The sequence below is a fragment of the Protopterus annectens genome, chromosome 3.part0, assembly GCF_019279795.1.
Source record: "Protopterus annectens isolate FY-2018-M chromosome 3.part0, PAN1.0, whole genome shotgun sequence".
Taxonomy (NCBI): domain Eukaryota; kingdom Metazoa; phylum Chordata; order Ceratodontiformes; family Protopteridae; genus Protopterus; species Protopterus annectens.
This window is the reverse complement of record NC_056731.1, coordinates 1,000,415,780-1,000,434,660: the sequence shown is the minus strand read 5'-3', so window position 1 is coordinate 1,000,434,660 and position 18,881 is coordinate 1,000,415,780. Positions and strand designations below refer to the sequence as shown.

Sequence of the window (18,881 nt, the reverse complement as noted above, 5' to 3'; positions counted from 1 at the left end):
GCACCACTTCATTCCCAACCTCCTTTGTGAATCAGAGCTAGCAATGTGCTCCTACCAGGTGCAACAAAGCCCCCATCATTAATTTAAGATTCATTCTCAGTCTCATTTTTACATTTCTTGTTATTTTCATTGTTTTTTGAAATTTTAGTAAGTACTGCTATAAGAAAACAACTTGAAAAACATTGTGGATTATAGCTACTTGAAACTGAAAGTATGTCGCATACTGAATCGCATTAGTCAACTCAAAAGGATAAAAAGCAGTAAGTAGGCAAATTATGATATTTATGTGACTCAGTTTGAGTAGGCATATTCCTGGTTGACATGATAGATAAGTGACCTCTGACATGGTTTTCATTAAAGTATAATTTGAAAAGATTTTTTGTCAGCACTATCACAGTGATTCTTAATAAATACATTCCACTGGTACTAGTGATATCACTAGCAGAACCTTGAATAGCTACATGAAAGCATATCCGCTGAAGTAGTAAGAGCAAAGGCAAAGGGCTGGATTCATGCCACTCCTGCAGTTCAAAATAGTGATGGTGATTCATAGGTTCATAGGTAGGTACTAGGCTATCTGCCTGAAGGCATTCATAAGCCTAGCCAGAATGTGTTGGCTTTCGCCCTCCCCTTAGATTAGTTCCATGTGCCTCTGTCCAGCAGAGCCACTGAAGTGATCCCTGGGGTAAACTTTCTGTTTCCCATTCACTCATCAAGGTTTCTTTTGAAGAGTGTTAGCGAGGAGCTCTGCCTAATGTAGATTGGGACCTTGTTCCAAAGCATGGGAAGTCTCTGGGACAGGAATCTATCCCTCCAGCACATCCTGTTTGTTGTGGTGATGTTTAGATCCCTAGAGTGTGTGACTCGAAGGGATAAGGTTTTCTTTAGGTGAAGCATGTCCATCACTTCTGGGTTGGACATGGCCTTGTATGTCAGGCAGAGATCACCTCTGAGTAGGCGGTATGCAACCGAGTACAGCTGGAGTTTCTTCAGTCAAGCTGCATAGGGCATCTGTTTGAGGCCAGTAATCCTCTTGGTGAGGTACTTCTGTGGTCTTTCCAGCTGTTGCAGGTGTCTTGTAAAGTACATACCAACTGGGGCGTTGTACTCTATGATGGGTCTGATGAGTGATGAGTAGAGGGGCACAATGACCTCTTTTGATCTGGATGTGAACCCTTTTGTGATTAGGTGGGCCACGTAGAAGGATTTTCTAACCACTTTGGCAATGTGATTATCAAGGGAGAGATTACTATCTACTAGAGTCCCCAGATCCCTTATTACGTCTTCTGTATTTAGGGGACTAACACATATATGGTAGTTTGTGGGTACTTTGTTTTTTCCAAAAGGGGATGACTATGCACTTTTTGGCATTTAGCTTGAGGCCATGATTTTGACACCAGGTATCTGTGTCAGTGATACCCTTTTGGAGGATGTCTGTGTCAGCCGGAGAGTCAATTATAGCCCCTAGTTTGCAGTCGTCTGAGAACTTAGTCAGCCATAGTCCTCTTGTGCTTGCCTGTACCTCTGAGAAGTAAATGCCGAACAGGAGGGGTCCTAGGACTGAGCCCTGGGGAACACCACTTGTAACCAGTTTAGAGTCGGACCTAGCTCCCGCAACTCTCACCATGTGGATGATTCTTTTAAATAACCTTTGTTTAAGATGTGATATTTTTTAATTGTTTGTGAAAATAGAAATACATGTACAGAAGCAGGTCTTATAACCCATCAAGTCCATCTGAAGATGCAGTTGCTTCTAATCTTTTAGCACCTCACCCAATACTTGGATGTTTAATGCTCCACTCTCTCCGTGCATTGAAATATACAAAATGCTGCCCTCTTCTGTCTAGCTATTTCTCCTCATCTTCCAAATAGCTTGACTTCAGCAGTCTCATTCAGTCATTTGAGAGGCCTGTGGTCTCATTTTCACTCCCCATCTTCATCAGCGCTGTTTGCTAAAGATTTCTTCTTGTTCCTTCTCTAATGTCCTTTCACCATCTTCTGGACAACTTTACATTTTATTGAGGCAGCATCATTTTAACTGTAGATAGTGTATAAAGTGACACTTCCCTGTTATTCTGAAGACAAGAAGCATGACCTGTAGTTACAAAAGTCCTACATCCTGCTCTTTGTCTGAGTATTTTGTAGCCCTTCATGGAGTCTTCAGTATTAACCATGATAAGCAAAGTAAGACCTTTGTTTTGTTGCAGTTTGCTTGGGTTTGTCTATAGGTCCTTAGGTTGTTACAATGCATGCAGTCCAGGAGGGCCTTTTGAAGCATATCTCAGTTTCCCCATTTGACCCTGATCACTGTCAGATTATGTGACTTGCTCAGAGTCACTAAAGTAACAATGGTGTTATTGCCAAATGCAAGATACGTACAAAGATATCGCACCTTAAAAAGTTTAATGAATAAAGCTTTCGGGTCTACACCCTTCATCAGTATAACACTACAACAATACTATTACATTTAAATAGGAGACATCATCAAATCACATGCTTCAGCCCATCCCTAATCAAACACACAAAGAAACTTAAAGAAACAGCATTATAGGTGTAACCTATGTGTTATAAATATTAAAAACAAAATATAAAAGACTTACTATCATAGTAATGGTCTAACAGACTCTATACATCTAAGTGTAATATAATAATATACACACATATATATAATTAATTTACTCATATCTAAAATATGCAATAAAAATTGCAATATAAATGCAACAAATGCAATAAATATAATAAAAAGATTTTTTATATAGAAACAATATGATATACTCATCTAAATTTGCATACATAATTAACTAAAGAATATATACAAAAGTATAGCCATAAAATTTATAACCTTTCTCTTTGTTTTTTAACTAATATTGATTTCAGACTAACAGCATTATTTAACCCAGGGGAGACGTCTGCCTGAAGTCTAATAATCCATTCTAACTCTTTCAGTTCTAGGAAATTATTAATATCTCCCTTCCTTAGACTAATATTTACTACAGCTAATACTCTAAATTTAAATACATGATTTTCACCTTTTTCTATAATATGTTTGCTTAAAGCATTCGTTACTACTCTCCTCCTGATTTCTGATTTATGTTCTGTTATTCTCTCTTTAAGCTTTCTAATAGTTTTACCCACATAAAATGAAGAGCATGATACACATGTAGCCAAATATACCACCCTTTCTTCATTACAAGTTGTTAACGTGGTCATTCTAATAATTTCTCCATTAGTAGGATGTTCAAAAAAATCACCACCTTCAAATAAATCATTACAGCAAGAGCAGTTGTAACATTTCCTTATTCCCATCAATTTATTAGTCTTAGGCTTAGTATGGAAGTCTTTATAACATAATTTCTGTTTTAAAGTTTCGGCACTTCTATATGAAAAACTAGGTTTATTACCTACTATGGATCTCATTTCAGGCATGGCTAATAGAATCGGCCAATTCTTTTCTAGTATAGCACTTACATTACATGTATTTAAATTATATGTGGTCAGATATCTAGTTAACTTTATATCTTTACACAAATTGTCTCTCCTCATCATTATACCTCCTAGCAATATTGGTTTAAATTTCGTCTGTCTCTCATTTTTTCTTCACATAATGCTTTATCAATATGTTGCTTTGGGTAACCACTCCTTTCAAATTCTTTCGCCATACTTTCAGTTTGTTCATTAAAATTAAGCTCATCAGTATTTAACTTACTTAGCCTAATAAATTGTGCTTTAAGAACTCCTCTAAATATATGGGGTGCATGCATGCTATCCTTACTTATGTATCTCAGTGAGTCAACATCTTTTTTATATACTTTAGATTCCAATTTGTTATTACTCTTAAATAATGTTACATCTAGAAAACTAATGTTATCACAAGATGCTGTCATTTTAAACCTTAGAAAGTCTGTTGACTCATTCATGTATTGCAAATAATTTTCCAACTCTGAATGGGAACCTTTCCACAATAAAAAACAGTTGTCTACAAACCTTTTATAAAAGACGACTTTCTCATTCATATAATTGAGTTTGTTTAGTATTACCTCCTTCTCCCATTCATATAGCACTAAGTTGGCATAAGTGTTTGCCACTAGTGTGCCCATTGCAACACCCGTTAGTTGCAGAAACAGTTTCCCATCAAAAATAAAAACATTATGTGTTAAAACCACTTCTAGAAGAGCACATATTGTTTCAATCTCCCTCCCATGCATTTTTATCTCATTGTTTAAAAAATTCCGTATTGCATTCATTCCATTATCATTCGGAATCACAGTGAACACGGATGTAATATCTAAAGTGGCCATAATATATTCATCCACATTGTTATCAATTTGCCACATATAGAGACTGTTTAAGAAATCATTAGTATCCTTCAATACAGTACTACAAACTGCTATATAGTTCCCCAACTCATTTTGAAGGTACTTTGAAATGGGTTCTGTTAGCCACCCACCACCTGAGACAATAGGTCTCAGGGGTGGGTTAGTAACATTTTTATGAATTTTCGGATTACCATAAATTTGAGGTATTCTTGGACATGGAACGCTCAAATAATTGAATAATTCCAAACTTATGTCATTCACTAATTGCAGTTCATAAATTACCATATTCACCTCAGCAGTAATACTCTGTATGTTAGTATATGGAATTTCTTTAAAAGTACAAACATCATTCAAAATTTCGTAAACTTTTGTAAAATAAAACTCCTTTTCCATAACAACAGTTGCTCCCCCTTTGTCTGCTTGTTTAATCACTATATTATCATTAAACTTTAATTCATTTAGACCTAAATATTCTGGATAAGTAATATTATATATTCTCTTATTTACTACATTCCCTTTATAATAAACACGTAAATCACGTTCAACAATATTCGAGAAAGCAGTCAGAACGGGACATAAAATAGGCATAAATATACTTAACTTCTTACATACTGGCACATAGGTATTATCATTTTTAAAAATAAGTTTAAGTGCAACATTTTGTAGAAACATCTTTAAGTCCAGTATCACCTGTACTATATTATCTCTCATATTCGGAATAAATTTAAGCCCTTTACTCAAAAGTAAACGCTGGGCCTCCGTTAATTCAATATTAGATAAATTTAAAGTACCTCTAACAACTTTCTTTAGCGTCTGCTCACTTTGTTGTGTACCATTGGGCTGCTGTTCTTTCTCTTTCCATTCAAATTTGGATGTTGTTGCTGTTGCAATAAAAAAAGAGTCCTTTTGCTGTATTTGTAAAGCAACCTTCTCTGGTTGCTTTAAAAGAAAGGGAGAAAACTAAGTTATTTCCTTTTGCGACACCCTCTTTCTCGTAACTGTAGCCTCAGGCGCCATGTTGGTCCTCACCTTAGGACGTACATCGTCACTCTTTCTGACGTCAGTTTCATTGTCAACAGCTGATTGCTGTGGAATAGTTCCTTTATCTTTTAAAGGTACAAGCGGTGAATTAGTTGAAGAAATAGACGCTAAAGAATTATTTTTATGAAGATCAGAACCCACCGTTGTTGCATGTTGTTCAAAAATATCCAACTGGTCAAGTAGACCAGACTTCTTTTTATTAACAGAATATTGTGCTTTTTTATGAGTAACAGCTCCATTTTCTTTTGAGTAAAGGGCTTAAATTTATTCCGAATATGAGAGATAATATAGTACAGGCGATACTGGACTTAAAGATGTTTCTACGAAAGTTTAATGATACTATAGTGATTAAACAAGCAGACAAAGGGGGAGCAACTGTTATGGAAAAGGAGTTTTATTTTACAAAAGTGTACGAAATTTTGAATGATGTTTGTACTTTTAAAGAAATTCCATATACTAACATACAGAGTATTATTGCTGAGGTGAATATGGTAATTTATGAACTGCAATTAGTGAATGACATAAGTTTGGAATTATTCAATTATTTGAGCATTTCATGTCCAAGAATACCTCAAATTTATGGTAATCCGAAAATTCATAAAAATGTTACTAACCCACCCCTGAGACCTATTGTCTCAGGTGGTGGGTGGGTAACAGAACCCATTTCAAAGTACCTTCAAAATGTGTTGGGGAACTATATAGCAGTTTGTAGTACTGTATTGAAGGATACTAATGATTTCTTAAATAGTCTCTATATGTGGCAAATTGATAACAATGTGGATGAATATATTATGGCCACTTCAGATATTACATCCTTGTTCACTGTGATTCCGAATGACTATGGAGTGAATGCAATACGGAATTTTTTAAACAATGAGATAAAAATGCATGGGAGGGAGACTGAAACAATATGTGCTCTTCTAGAAGTGGTTTTAACACATAATGTTTTTATTTTTGATGGGAAACTGTTTCTGCAACTAACGGGTGTTGCAATGGGCACACCAGTGGCAAACACTTATGCCAACTTAGTGCTATATGAATGGGAGAAGGAGGTAATACTAAACAAACTCAATTATATGAATGAGAAAGTCGCCTTTTATAAAAGGTTTGTAGACTGTTTTTTATTGTGGAAAGGTTCCCATTCAGAGTTGGAAAATTATTTGCAATACATGAATGAGTCAACAGACTTTCTAAGGTTTAAAATGACAGCATCTTGTGATAACATTAGTTTTCTAGATGTAACATTATTTAAGAGTAATAACAAATTGGAATCTAAAGTATATAAAAAAGATGTTGACTCATTGAGATACATAAGTAAGGATAGCATGCATGCACCCCATATATTTAGAGGAGTTCTTAAAGCACAATTTATTAGGCTAAGTAAGTTAAATACTGATGAGCTTAATTTTAATGAACAAACTGAAAGTATGACGAAAGAGTTTGGAAGGAGTGGTTACCCAAAGCAACTTATTGATAAAGCATTATGTGAAGTAAAAAATGAGAGACAGACGAAATTTAAACCAATATTGCTAGGAGGTATAATGATGAGGAGAGACAATTTGTGTAAAGATATAAAGTTAACTAGATATCTGACCACATATAATTTAAATACATGTAATGTAAGTGCTATACTAGAAAAGAATTGGCCGATTCTATTAGCCATGCCTGAAATGAGATCCATAGTAGGTGATAAACCTAGTTTTTCATATAGAAGTGCCGAAACTTTAAAACAGAAATTATGTTATAAAGACTTCCATACTAAGCCTAAGACTAATAAATTGATGGGAGTAAGGAAATGTTACAACTGCTCTTGCTGTAATGATTTATTTGAAGGTGGTGATTTTTTTGAACATCCTACTAATGAAGAAATTATTAGAATGACCACGTTAACAACTTGTAATGAAGAAAGGGTGGTATATTTGGCTACATGTGTATCATGCTCTTCATTTTATGTGGGTAAAACTATTAGAAAGCTTAAAGAGAGAATAACAGAACATAAATCAGAAATCAGGAGGAGAGTAGTAACGAATGCTTTAAGCAAACATATTATAGAAAAAGGTGAAAATCATGTATTTAAATTTAGAGTATTAGCTGTAGTAAATATTAGTCTAAGGAAGGGAGATATTAATAATTTCCTAGAACTGAAAGAGTTAGAATGGATTATTGGACTTCAGGCAGACGTCTCCCCTGGGTTAAATAATGCTGTTAGTCTGAAACCAATATTAGTTAAAAAACAAAGAGAAAGGTTATAAATTTTATGGCTATACGTTTGTATATATTCTTTAGTTAATTATGTATGCAAATTTAGATGAGTATATCATATTGTTTCTATATAAAAATTCTTTTTATTATATTTATTGCATTTGTTGCATTTATACTGCAATTTTTATTGCATATTTTAGATATGAGTAAATTAATTATATATATGTGTGTGTATATTATTATATTACACTTAGATGTATAGAGTCTGTTAGACCATTACTATGATAGTAAGTCTTTTATATTTTGTTTTTAATATTTATAACACATAGGTTACACCTATAGTGCTGTTTCTTTAAGTTTCTTTGTGTGTTTGATTAGGGATGGGCTGAAGCATGTGATTTGATGATGTATCCTATTTAAATGTAATAGTATTGTTGTAGTGTTATACTGATGAAGGGTGTAGACCCGAAAGCTTTATTCATTAAACTTTTTAAGGTGTGATATCTTTGTACGTAACTTGCTTAGAGTCAAACAGCAGTTTAATTCAAGTATCAGTTTACTAGAGTCCACAAACAGCAACATATTTATGTTAAGTGCTTTCATCTGTGATTTTAGACTTTTTCAGATCCTTAAAACACAATGATGGGGATATCAGATTAATATCTCATCTGAAGGGCATCCCCTTTATGCTATAGCACAATGTGAATATTAAAAAAATGCCAACCATCTGGTTTAATGAAGTCCCCAGCCTTTTGATTTTCCAGCATCAAAGCTGAGTGTGTTGCCTGTTGAGTAACAAACATGCTATAACGATCAAAGTTTCCATGATCTCAGTTAGAGTACAAACATACTGTAGCAAGATGTTGTTAAGAACAGTGACTTGGGTGTGCCACTTGCAGCTATTATCTTGCCTTTGAAGCAGACTGTGTCCCTGACCCCTTTGAAATGAACAAACAGGCCACATCCAGATCCTCCAAGAGAGTGACAGACACAGAACATCTTAATCTGTCTGCATTATGTGACTGCATAATTTAATTCTGTTTCATTGTTTTCCACAGACTGAATAACATTATAGATAGGTGATTAAAACATGAACAAATGTGAACAAAACTCAGTAGAGAATATTTCAGAAGACTAAAATTAATGCTGAAAACAGCCCTGATGTCAAGGAACAAAGTCCAGGCTGTAAACCAATTTGCTCTTGCTTTGAGGTGATGGAATGTTTCCAAAGTGGATCAAGTTGTACAAGAAAACAAGAAATATGCTTCACTCTTATCAAAGGATATAGGAAAATCTGTATACCAAGATTATAAATTCTTTGTTCTGAAGGAGGTATTGGCCGCTTCAAAATTGATTACATATATATATCTGCAATCGTAGGATTGCGTACATGTCTGCTGACTTCATCAGATCCAAACATAGTGAAAGTTTTGAAACATGAGGAGAACAAATCTAAGATGATTTCCCTGCTTAATTTAGCAGAAGCATATCGGTGCCAAGTGGGAATGGAAACCAAACCAGAAGTAGACAAAAATCGGGCAGCAACTGAATGTGCCAAAAAGCAACATGAAGAATATAAGGTGAAGGATCACATGAGAAGGCAAGAAATGTGGAAAAGGCATAAATTTAGTTGAAAGTACGGAAAAATCCTGGAACAACATTATGTTGATCAGGATCTGATGCAAGAGTGGTTAAGGAGAGCTGAATTTAAATCAAAAGATGAAAGGTAAATATTAGCATCCCAGGATAGTGGGCTATGTACAAGTTGGTTTAAAAAGTCTATTGAACATGTATGAGAAACAAACAAATGCAGGTTCTTTAAAACATTACTAGAAACAGTCGCACATCTTGTTGCTGGGTGTGATACATAAATGGCAAAGGATATCTATACTGAAAGGCATAATAATGTGGCAAGACTGTTGCATTGGGGATTGTGCAAACATAACAATATTGAAGTAGATGAGAAGCATTGGAAACATGAGCCACAAAGCATTATAGAGAATGATGAAGTTTATATCACATGGGATCACCCATTACTAGCAGTTTAACAAAATAGATGCATGAAAACCCGATGTAGTAGTCCATGAAAAGAAGACAAAAGTAGCATTGATCATTGAAGTTGCTACACCCAGTGATTACTGTGTCTTACATAGAGAGCAAGACGAGTTTTAAAATGCAAGGATTTACAGGCAGAAACAAGGCCAATGTAGAAGAAGGATAGCCGAACAGGTCAGTAGTTAGAGGAGCAATTGGTCTTATAAAAAATAATTTACATTGGCAGAAACAAGGCCAATGTGGAAGAAGGATAGCCAAACAGTTCAGTAGTTAGAGGAGCGATTGGTCTTATAAAAAAAATAATTTACATTCTTATTTAGATGTGCTACCAAGTACTGCGGTGGTGGTGCTGCGGTAGTGTTGTCGCCTCACAGTTAGACGTTGCCCGTTCGATCCTCAGTTAGAGCGTCTTCTGTGTGGCAACATGCGTGAACGGGCATTCCTTCGTTGAAGGTTGTGCGTTAGGCCCGGCAAGCCAGCAAGTAAAAATTCTACTGCCAATCATTAGCGGACCGGAGTTCCGCTGTGGTGACCCCTAACCGGGAAAAAGCCGAAAGACACAAACATTTAGATGTGCTACCAATACATGCAACTCCGTATGAATTGCAGGAAGAATCAAATCTGAGCACGTTGTGGGTCCTGCGAAGAGTACTTTTGGCTAACATCAAAGGTTGAAACAATACAAATTTCACAAACTTTAATCATACTTTGACTTAAGAATGGGGTCCATTACTGTCATCGTATTAGAAACCCAAAAGGTTTGTAGAAAGGAAACTGCAAGAAAAACAGATGTCCATGAAAATAAGAAAAAACTAGCATTTATCATTAACATTGCAGCATCCGGTGATTACACTCTCTGATTGGGCAATGAGCGTCTGCATTGGGCCTTTCTGATTGGTCTGTTTGCTATTCAGTGCTTCTACCAGGGAAGTGCTACAACAAGCCAAGACCCTTGCATCATTTGGGACAAGACTGTTGGTCATCAAAGAGCCTGTGGCCTGCTCCTCATCTTTGGGATTGGTGTTAGTGTTTTGCTTCTGGTGAGAGAAGAAACAAAGGAGCATTGTATTCCAGCAACATGAAGTTGTGGAGAGACCAGCACTAGTAGTAGTAGCCAGTCAGGTGAATCCTCTTCTTTTCATCTTTCTCGACAAAGCTAATCTGTTCATTTTTGTAAGCAAGGCTTGATTCACTGCTTTCTAACCTAACTTCAGAATATCTGCCTAAATTGGTTATCCATACATCATCAGGGTCTATTTATTAGTTTCCCTTTAAGTGTGTGGCAGTGCCTTGTGTAGATGCAGATACTTTGAGTTAGCATTTTCCTGTAAAAGCAACATTGAAGTTTTCCCAATACCTGGTTGCACACTAGCCATTAGTTTGCAGTGCCAAGCATTGCCCTCATAGTGGCAAGACAGATACTCCTGCAATTACTTTATATTCTCACTGCAATCATCTAATTAATAAAAAAAGGACCTGTTGCCATGAATATGAACTTTCCCACTATCTATCTCCATTACGAGCTTGGTGGGTATGGGCATATTTAGGCAATGTAGAAATTGCCTCATTTACCGACAACCAGCTAATTCTCAAACAGACTAATACATGGAAGATGTAATTACACAATGTCACTGGAGGCAAAGCTCTTACATAAAAGCACTCCTAATGTCAATCAGGTTGTCAGTAGTACACATACTGCACCCATCACAGACAGTTCAAAGCAGTTACATAAACCAATTAAAAACAAAACTAAACTAATTACTACGTAAGTGCTGGAGAACCTCCCCAATCAATTTAAAGGAATATTAACATTCATTTAACATTATATATCAAAGGATGTAATACCTGACATAAATAAATAAATAAAATAAACAACCGTTAAAAATTAAATACTAAAAACATTGCTATCATTAAATAAATTAGTCAAACATTGTAAATCACATTGTAGTACTTGTGAAGTTTCTCGTAGATATATATTTTTGTGGAAGCTAGTTTAAAAAGTAAATAAATCAACTCGACTATGAGGTTAGTGAGTCAATAAACCAAATTAATTAGTTATGGTGATAAGGGGTACATATTTCTGAACCTGAAACCCTTGAAATCATCTCTTAAGACTGTTTAATTTCAATAAACTTGATATTGAACACGAGTCATTAAGTCCTGGATGGCTGTACGCATTTAGCCTAACTTGCCAAATCAGCTCAGCTTCTTCCAGTTTAACAGGTCTAGGCCCCCCTCTACTGTCACAACAATCATTAAAAACTGAAGTGTGTTTAGCTAGAGCATTATCAAGTTTGGATTTTTTCATGGCATATAGGTGCTCGTATATCCTATCCCTAAGTCTCCTTTCGGTCTTGCCAATATAAAAGGCCAAACATGATGTACATCTAGCTAGGTAGATAACAAAGGTAGAATTACAAGTATATTTATGTTTTAATTTGTAGCAAGTGCCATTAAGCTCAAAACAGGTTGCTTCTTCCACATGCCTGCAATAAATACAATTTTGACACTTCAACATACCTGCATTGCGGTCCAACTAGCTTCCACAAAAATATATATCTACAAGAAACTTCACAAGTACTACAATGTGATTTACAATGTTTGACTAATTTATTTAATAATGGCAATGTTTTTAGTATTTAATTTTTAACGGTTGTTTATTTTATTTATTTATTTATTTATGTCAGGTATTACATCCTTTGATATATAATGTTAAATGAATGTTAATATTCCTTTAAATTGATTGGGGAGGTTCTCCAGCACTTACGTAGTAATTAGTTTAGTTTTGTTTTTAAATGACTTTTTAAACACCTTGGTGATGTCAACGTATTGCTATTTTTGAGGAAGTCAGCTATTCACGCTGACGAAAAAGCGCTTTAAAATATTTGTTAAATACGTGTTAATTAAACGTGTCTTGGCTGCTATTGTACCCGTTTTTATCAGTTTGTTTGCCGTTTGTTTAGTTACATAAACCCACATATACTGAGGGACTTAAAATGGAATCTTCTTAAACCCCAAAGTCCTCCTCGATGAAGTACACATAACAGATACCCTCAGTAATCTCGATTTGCACACTTTCAAAACTACACCCACATGAACACATACAGCCACATCTCATGGAGCCTCTTCTTCTAAGCATGTAAGGCAAGCCACCACACAATCCAGTGTTCAGGTCATTGAAGATTCCATTGTGAGACACACTGATGTCCCTCTCACCAGGCTGTGTAAGGAGAAAGGCATGGCCACTTGGTTATCAGGGGCTAGGATCTGCCACATTATGCATGCACTCAGGTCATTAGACCACAAGCACCAGTATGACTCCGTTATAGTCCATGTGGGTGTAAATGACACGGGTTGATATGAGCCTAGTATTGAGAAGCATTTTACCATCTCCAAGATTAATGCCACAATACCAACAGAAGATGACTGGCATTCATAATTGGCTTAGTTTCTGGTGTCATTCTAAGGGTCTTCAACATTTTTCAGCATGGAAGGAGATTGCCAATGGACCATACTGCTTTGCCAGGAATGGTCTGCACCTCTCTCCTCTAGGCTTTTGAATATTAGCTAAAGCATTGTTCTCCCCCATAGTGCCTTTTTTAGGCATTGCCAAACTGAAACTACTACTGACATATCAAATCAAAACCAAGAAAATCTAAATGTGTTACTGCTCAATGCTAGGAGTCTAAACAAAAAATTCCAAACAAAAAAAGTCTATTTCTTAGCAGCTTTCAGTGATGGATTCCAGTATGTTTGAAGTAGGTATAATGTTCTTAAAATACAGAAGACAAATTATCAGAAGATATGGAGGTTCCTTCTCATTACTGCTTGATCAGCACTGAACTCTGAACTCTCTAGACTGGACTTTGCTCAAAGACCGATTAATTTACCCTTGTGTTTGTGTGTCATTTGCAGTTTAAGAAAAATACCTCATGTTAAAAAATACTGTTTAGTGCAGAAATGTTGCAACATCGTTGTATGTGTTGCAGCATGGATTCATATCACTACATAAAAGCTATAATGAGTATATACCTGAGATAAGCAAACTAACATGGCCAGAAACAGTAAACTGCAATTTTGTCAAACAGTCTAAAGAAAACACCTGATAATAGATTTTTTGCAGGGCTAATCTTGCATCACCACCCTTACTTAAACATAATTGATCAGCAGCTGTGCTACTGCAAACAAATGGCAAACACCACCTGCAACGGAAAGCCCATCGCGTTGAGGTAGACATCATGATCGAAAATCAGGTAACATACAGCTACAGTGTGTGAAGTGAAAGCACTTCATCAGTACAACACTGCAGTTAAACTGAAGGAAAAGTTTACACACGCACACGATTACAACTTTGATAGAACTGATATTTGAGGTAATAGACATGGCAAAAAAACTTTGACAAAACATCCTTTGGTATCAGGACTATTTGCACTGCTTCTAATTTACCTTTCCGTAGACTGAGTTCATAGACATTGTCCAGTGTAATACAACTCTGAAAGTTTTAAGTCATGCCTGATTTATTTAAATAAAATCATTGCTTACAAATTAAGATAAACCTATCCAGCCTTTGTGACTTTAACCTTTACCTACTTGCTCTGGAATGCTTTGCTTCTTCCTTTATAAGAGTAGATTGAATGAGACCCTCAGTTTGCTCCGTGAATTACAGTGTTTGTGCCATTTTACTTAAATAGCCATCTTTATGTTTTTCTTTTTGCTTTGAACCGTTCTCTCTCTCTTTTTTTTTTTTAATTTCCTCTGGAAGGTATGCAAATACAAAATAAAAGTCAAAACATAAAATGCTGTAATTCTGACCTGTACTGTTAAACAGACAAATTGCAGCATGGGGTTTTCATTTATTTTACTAAATTATATAATTCCTTTGTATTTGTGTGGCCATTTTCATTTTTCTGACAGTTTAACACAGAAAATCTTTGTGTTGCTAAACCGTATTTCCTAAAGTTACTGTTTTATTTCTTATTATAAAATGTGTGATAGCTGCTGTTAATGTTGATAACCTCATAGTCCTAGAAATATATTGTTTTGTTTTTCCCATAGTAAGTTGCAACTGTACCAATAGAAGTTGAATCCACTTTCTTTTTAAAAAACACATGCAGATTCACCATTCTTGTGCACAATGTCCTAACATTGCAAGTGTGATAGTCATATACACGACACTTGTCATATATAGTCAAAGATATGTCAGATTACAAAAAATGTATCAGATAATACAGGCAAATCCCCTCCAATGGTATGGCAGTTGATGTAGAAGATTAAAGCTCTGTGAATGACCTGCTTGCAGTAGAGCACAGTTTGATTCCCTTAACCTCCATTTGCCTAATGTGTGCCTTTGAGCAAGGTCTGTCATGTAACCAACAGTGCTTCTGTGCTGAATCTGAAAAAGATCCATGTTGATCAGTGCTCTCAGTTAGCAAACACAAATTAATGACATGTATTAGTTATTTATTAATTCATTAAGTAAATAAGTTATACATTCTCAGTAATATGTATTGGCATATCATTTACGTGGTACACTAGAACAGTGTACTGTAATGGAATGACTGCAGCTGTTTCATTATCAATGTGGTGTTCTCCCCATGGAAATCTATATGTGTACGTTAATGCCTGTGTATTACCAGTCCAAATGTGGCCTCATTTTCTGAAACAGCAGCTGTCACTTAACCTTCCTGGTGTAGGCACAATTCACCAGAGTCCTTATGGATCAGTTAGAGGTCCATTGCTTCATAAAGACTTATCTCCGTGGTTTGGTTAATGAAAAGCTGCTTCCTTATACTCTGTGTATAAAGGCGTACCAGCTGGTGAAGGACAGTACCAGTATATCACACCTCAAACTACATACATCTGTCTCTGCACACACAATACGCACACACCTGTGTGACCATACCTCAAAATGCATACATCTGCATGTGCAACACACACACACCCATACACACCTGTGTGAAAGTAAAACAGCATGGCACAGCGTAGTATTCCTGTTAAACACCTTTGTAGTTTAGCTGTGCCCACAGCTGGAGGCTTAATGTAGCATTAAGCCATGAGCACCATTTTTATGCTTCTTTTTGTTTCTTTTTTTTTTTTTTCTAAAGACTGTGTGGGTGTTTTGGTGAAGTGTCTTAATATTGCACCAGTATCAGAGGCTGGTGTTGCATTCTGACAGAGCCTATCCTGCTACAGCGAGAGGTTAGAGCACTCACCTTAAAGTTACATTGCAATGTTTTTGAAGCCAATACAATCTGTAGCAGAAGTTGTGCTTTTCTTACAAATGTCCTGCTAAGAGGTATAGCTGACAGTGCCGTCACTAAATTTCCCCTGGTCCATATGAATACCACACCAGGTTTCCCCTGAAAAGAGCCCATTGGCCTAGTGGGACTGAACCAGTCAACAAAGTGCTTAACTGACAATAACTGGATGCTTTATAAGTGATGTATAATGTTTACAACTACCGTTGTTTCAGTGGTGTCTGTGTTGTAAACTGTTTGCAACTAAAGTGAAATCATTTTGTATGTTTTTCATTTATATAAATGAAAGATTGCCTTTGTCATATGTGTAAATTTAATAAAGATGTTTGAAAAAAAAAACAAAGTGTTAATAAACAAAAATTAAAAAATATAAAAAGTGTTAAATTAAAAGTTCTCATTCAACATGAGAATATGATGCTTGCTTGAATTCAAATAAACATTGCTGTAAAATGCAAAATTACTTCAGTATAAAATGTCAATTATAAGGTAGATGTATTAAAGTGACAAAGCTGGAAAAAGTTTGCAGTGTGTGCGTATACTTGCTACAAGTTTTGTAATGCATGTTCAGTGTACAGAAGCATGAAAGAAGAGTTTTATAACCTATGGGTCAGAGGGTATTCCTAGAGTTTTACTACAATTAGAGTGACTTGAGTTATTAAACCAATGTCAGAATAAATAGTAATCATTTTTTAGAGAATGGGCTTATTGCACATCAGCACCCTGATTGGAGAACAAGCTATGTTCTTCGTGTTTCACTGTTGCAGTCATCACCTGTGGGTTATCCCTGCTGTGGTAGCCCTCGGCCAGCCTGTATACCAGAGTCAATGTTTTTCTATGTCAGCTGCTGTCACTTGTTGAATGACATCAGGTTATCAGTTCTATAAAGCAAAGTAGCTGATGTCATTACATCAGTCTTTCTTGCCGTGGAGCCCATAGCAGAAGCAGTTTGCAAGTGTGCTGGTCGGTCGCTACCAGAGCTAGAATTACAGCTGAAAACATCTAAATCTAAGTACCCTGTCGGGGATCATTTTTTCTTGCACTAACTGATGTCTGAAAAAGTTAATGATTGTCTCGCCTGTGGAAAACATACCCCGAACCGAGATTTCCATTCATACTGAGTCACTTGTTTAAGAACAGACCAACTTTTTGTCAGCTTTGCCCCAGGGGCAGAGGGGAAGCCCATTTCCAAGCAAACCATTTGCAAATGGATATCACACTGTATATGCATTTCTGCTACAGCTTACATGGGAAACCATCCCCTAAGTGCAAATGGATATCACACTGTATACATTTCTGCTACAGCTTACATGGGAAACCACCCCCTAAGTCTATTCATACACATTCCACTTCCACAGCATTCCTCAGAGGAGTTACCACCAGGGACATTTTTGAAGCTGCCACCTGGACTTCTGTCCATACCTTTACAAAGCATTACCACCTGCTTCTTTTCTCTAAGGCTAGGGCAGGGTTTGCCCCTGCAGTTCTGCAGGGCATGCTGACTCGGGCCTAGGTCTCTTACTAATTCTACCACCCCTTTCCTTAGCTTTGGGAATCCTCCCACAGGTAATGACTGCAACAATGAAACACAAAGAACATTGTACAGTTGTATACACTTACCATAAACGTAGATGTTCGAGTGGATTCACTGTTGCAGTCCTGGTTTCCCTCCTTCCCCCTTATATCTTCTTTCCTTAGGTAGATATAAGCTTTTTACAGTGGGTTTTAGCCACTAGGACCATTTTACCATATTTTCTGGGGCTTCTGACTGGTTAGGGCAATAAAAACTGATGTAATGGCATCGGTTGCCTTGCTTTATAGCACTGATGACATAACGTCAGTCAACCAGTGACAGCAGCTGATGCAGAAAAACATTGACTCTGGTATTCAGGCTGGCCGAGGGCTACCACAGCAGTGAAAACCCACAGGTGATGACTGCAACAGTGAATACACTCGAACATCTACATTTATGGTAAGCGTACACAACTGTACTTTCTCCAGCAGGGTATTAATGTACAAGTCATGCCCGCTGAAAAACAAGTCTGCCACTTCACGACAGCATATCTAACCGCCGTGGAGTTCGGACTAAGAAAACGGAACGGCCACCATTATTTTCCACTCACTAAGCAGGCTTTTGCTGTTTAGCGAGTGTAAAATAAAATAAAGGTAAAAAAATCTGTGTGTTGTTTGCATGTGAGAGAGATAGACAAGAATGTATGCGTGTATGAAAGTAAGAGAGGAAGATGATCGTGTGTGTGTGTTTATGTTACTGTATGCGTGTGTGAGTGAATGCTTGCATGAAAGCAGAAGTGTGTGTGCGTGTGTGTGTGTGAGAGAGAGAGGGAGAGAAAGTGAAGAGTGACAGCGATCAGGTGATGCCTGGCAGCATCACATAACATCTTTGTGTACCTCTCGGCACAAGAAATCTGGACAGAGCTAAAAATAAATGGGGAAACAAGGGGCTGAAAATAGGGACATATTTTAAATATTGCTCTTATAAACTTGGAAAGTTGCTAGAATAACAGGGTTTTTGTTAGCGTGCATTTTTTTTTCTGAAGCAGAAATGTGTGTGTGACTGTGTGTGAGAGTGCATGAGATGACTACTGGTAGCAGCAGTAAAGAGGTTTACAAACCTGTGTGACTGTGTGTGTGAGAGTGCATGAGATGACTACTGGCAGCAGCAGTAAAGAGGTTTACAAACCTGTGTGACTGTGTGTGTGAGAGTGCATGAGATGACTACTGGCAGCAGCAGTAAAGAGGTTTACAAACCTGTGTGACTGTGTGTGTGAGAGTGCATGAGATGACTACTGGCAGCAGCAGTAAAGAGGTTTACAAACCTGTGTGACTGTGTGTGTGAGAGTGCATGAGATGACTACTGGCAGCAGCAGTAAAGAGGTTTACAAACCTGTGTGACTGTGTGTGTGAGAGTGCATGAGATGACTACTGGCAGCAGCAGTAAAGAGGTTTACAAACCTGTGTGACTGTGTGTGTGAGAGTGCATGAGATGACTACT

The 18,881-nt window shown here is 36.7% G+C and overlaps 1 protein-coding gene across 5 annotated transcripts in view; it reads left to right on the top strand.

Moving 5' to 3' along the window:
- ARHGEF6 (Rac/Cdc42 guanine nucleotide exchange factor 6) overlaps nt 1–18,881 on the top strand; it is a 1,746,213-nt gene that overhangs the window by 1,483,886 nt on the left and 243,446 nt on the right. The gene's annotated exons all lie outside the window — the stretch shown is intronic.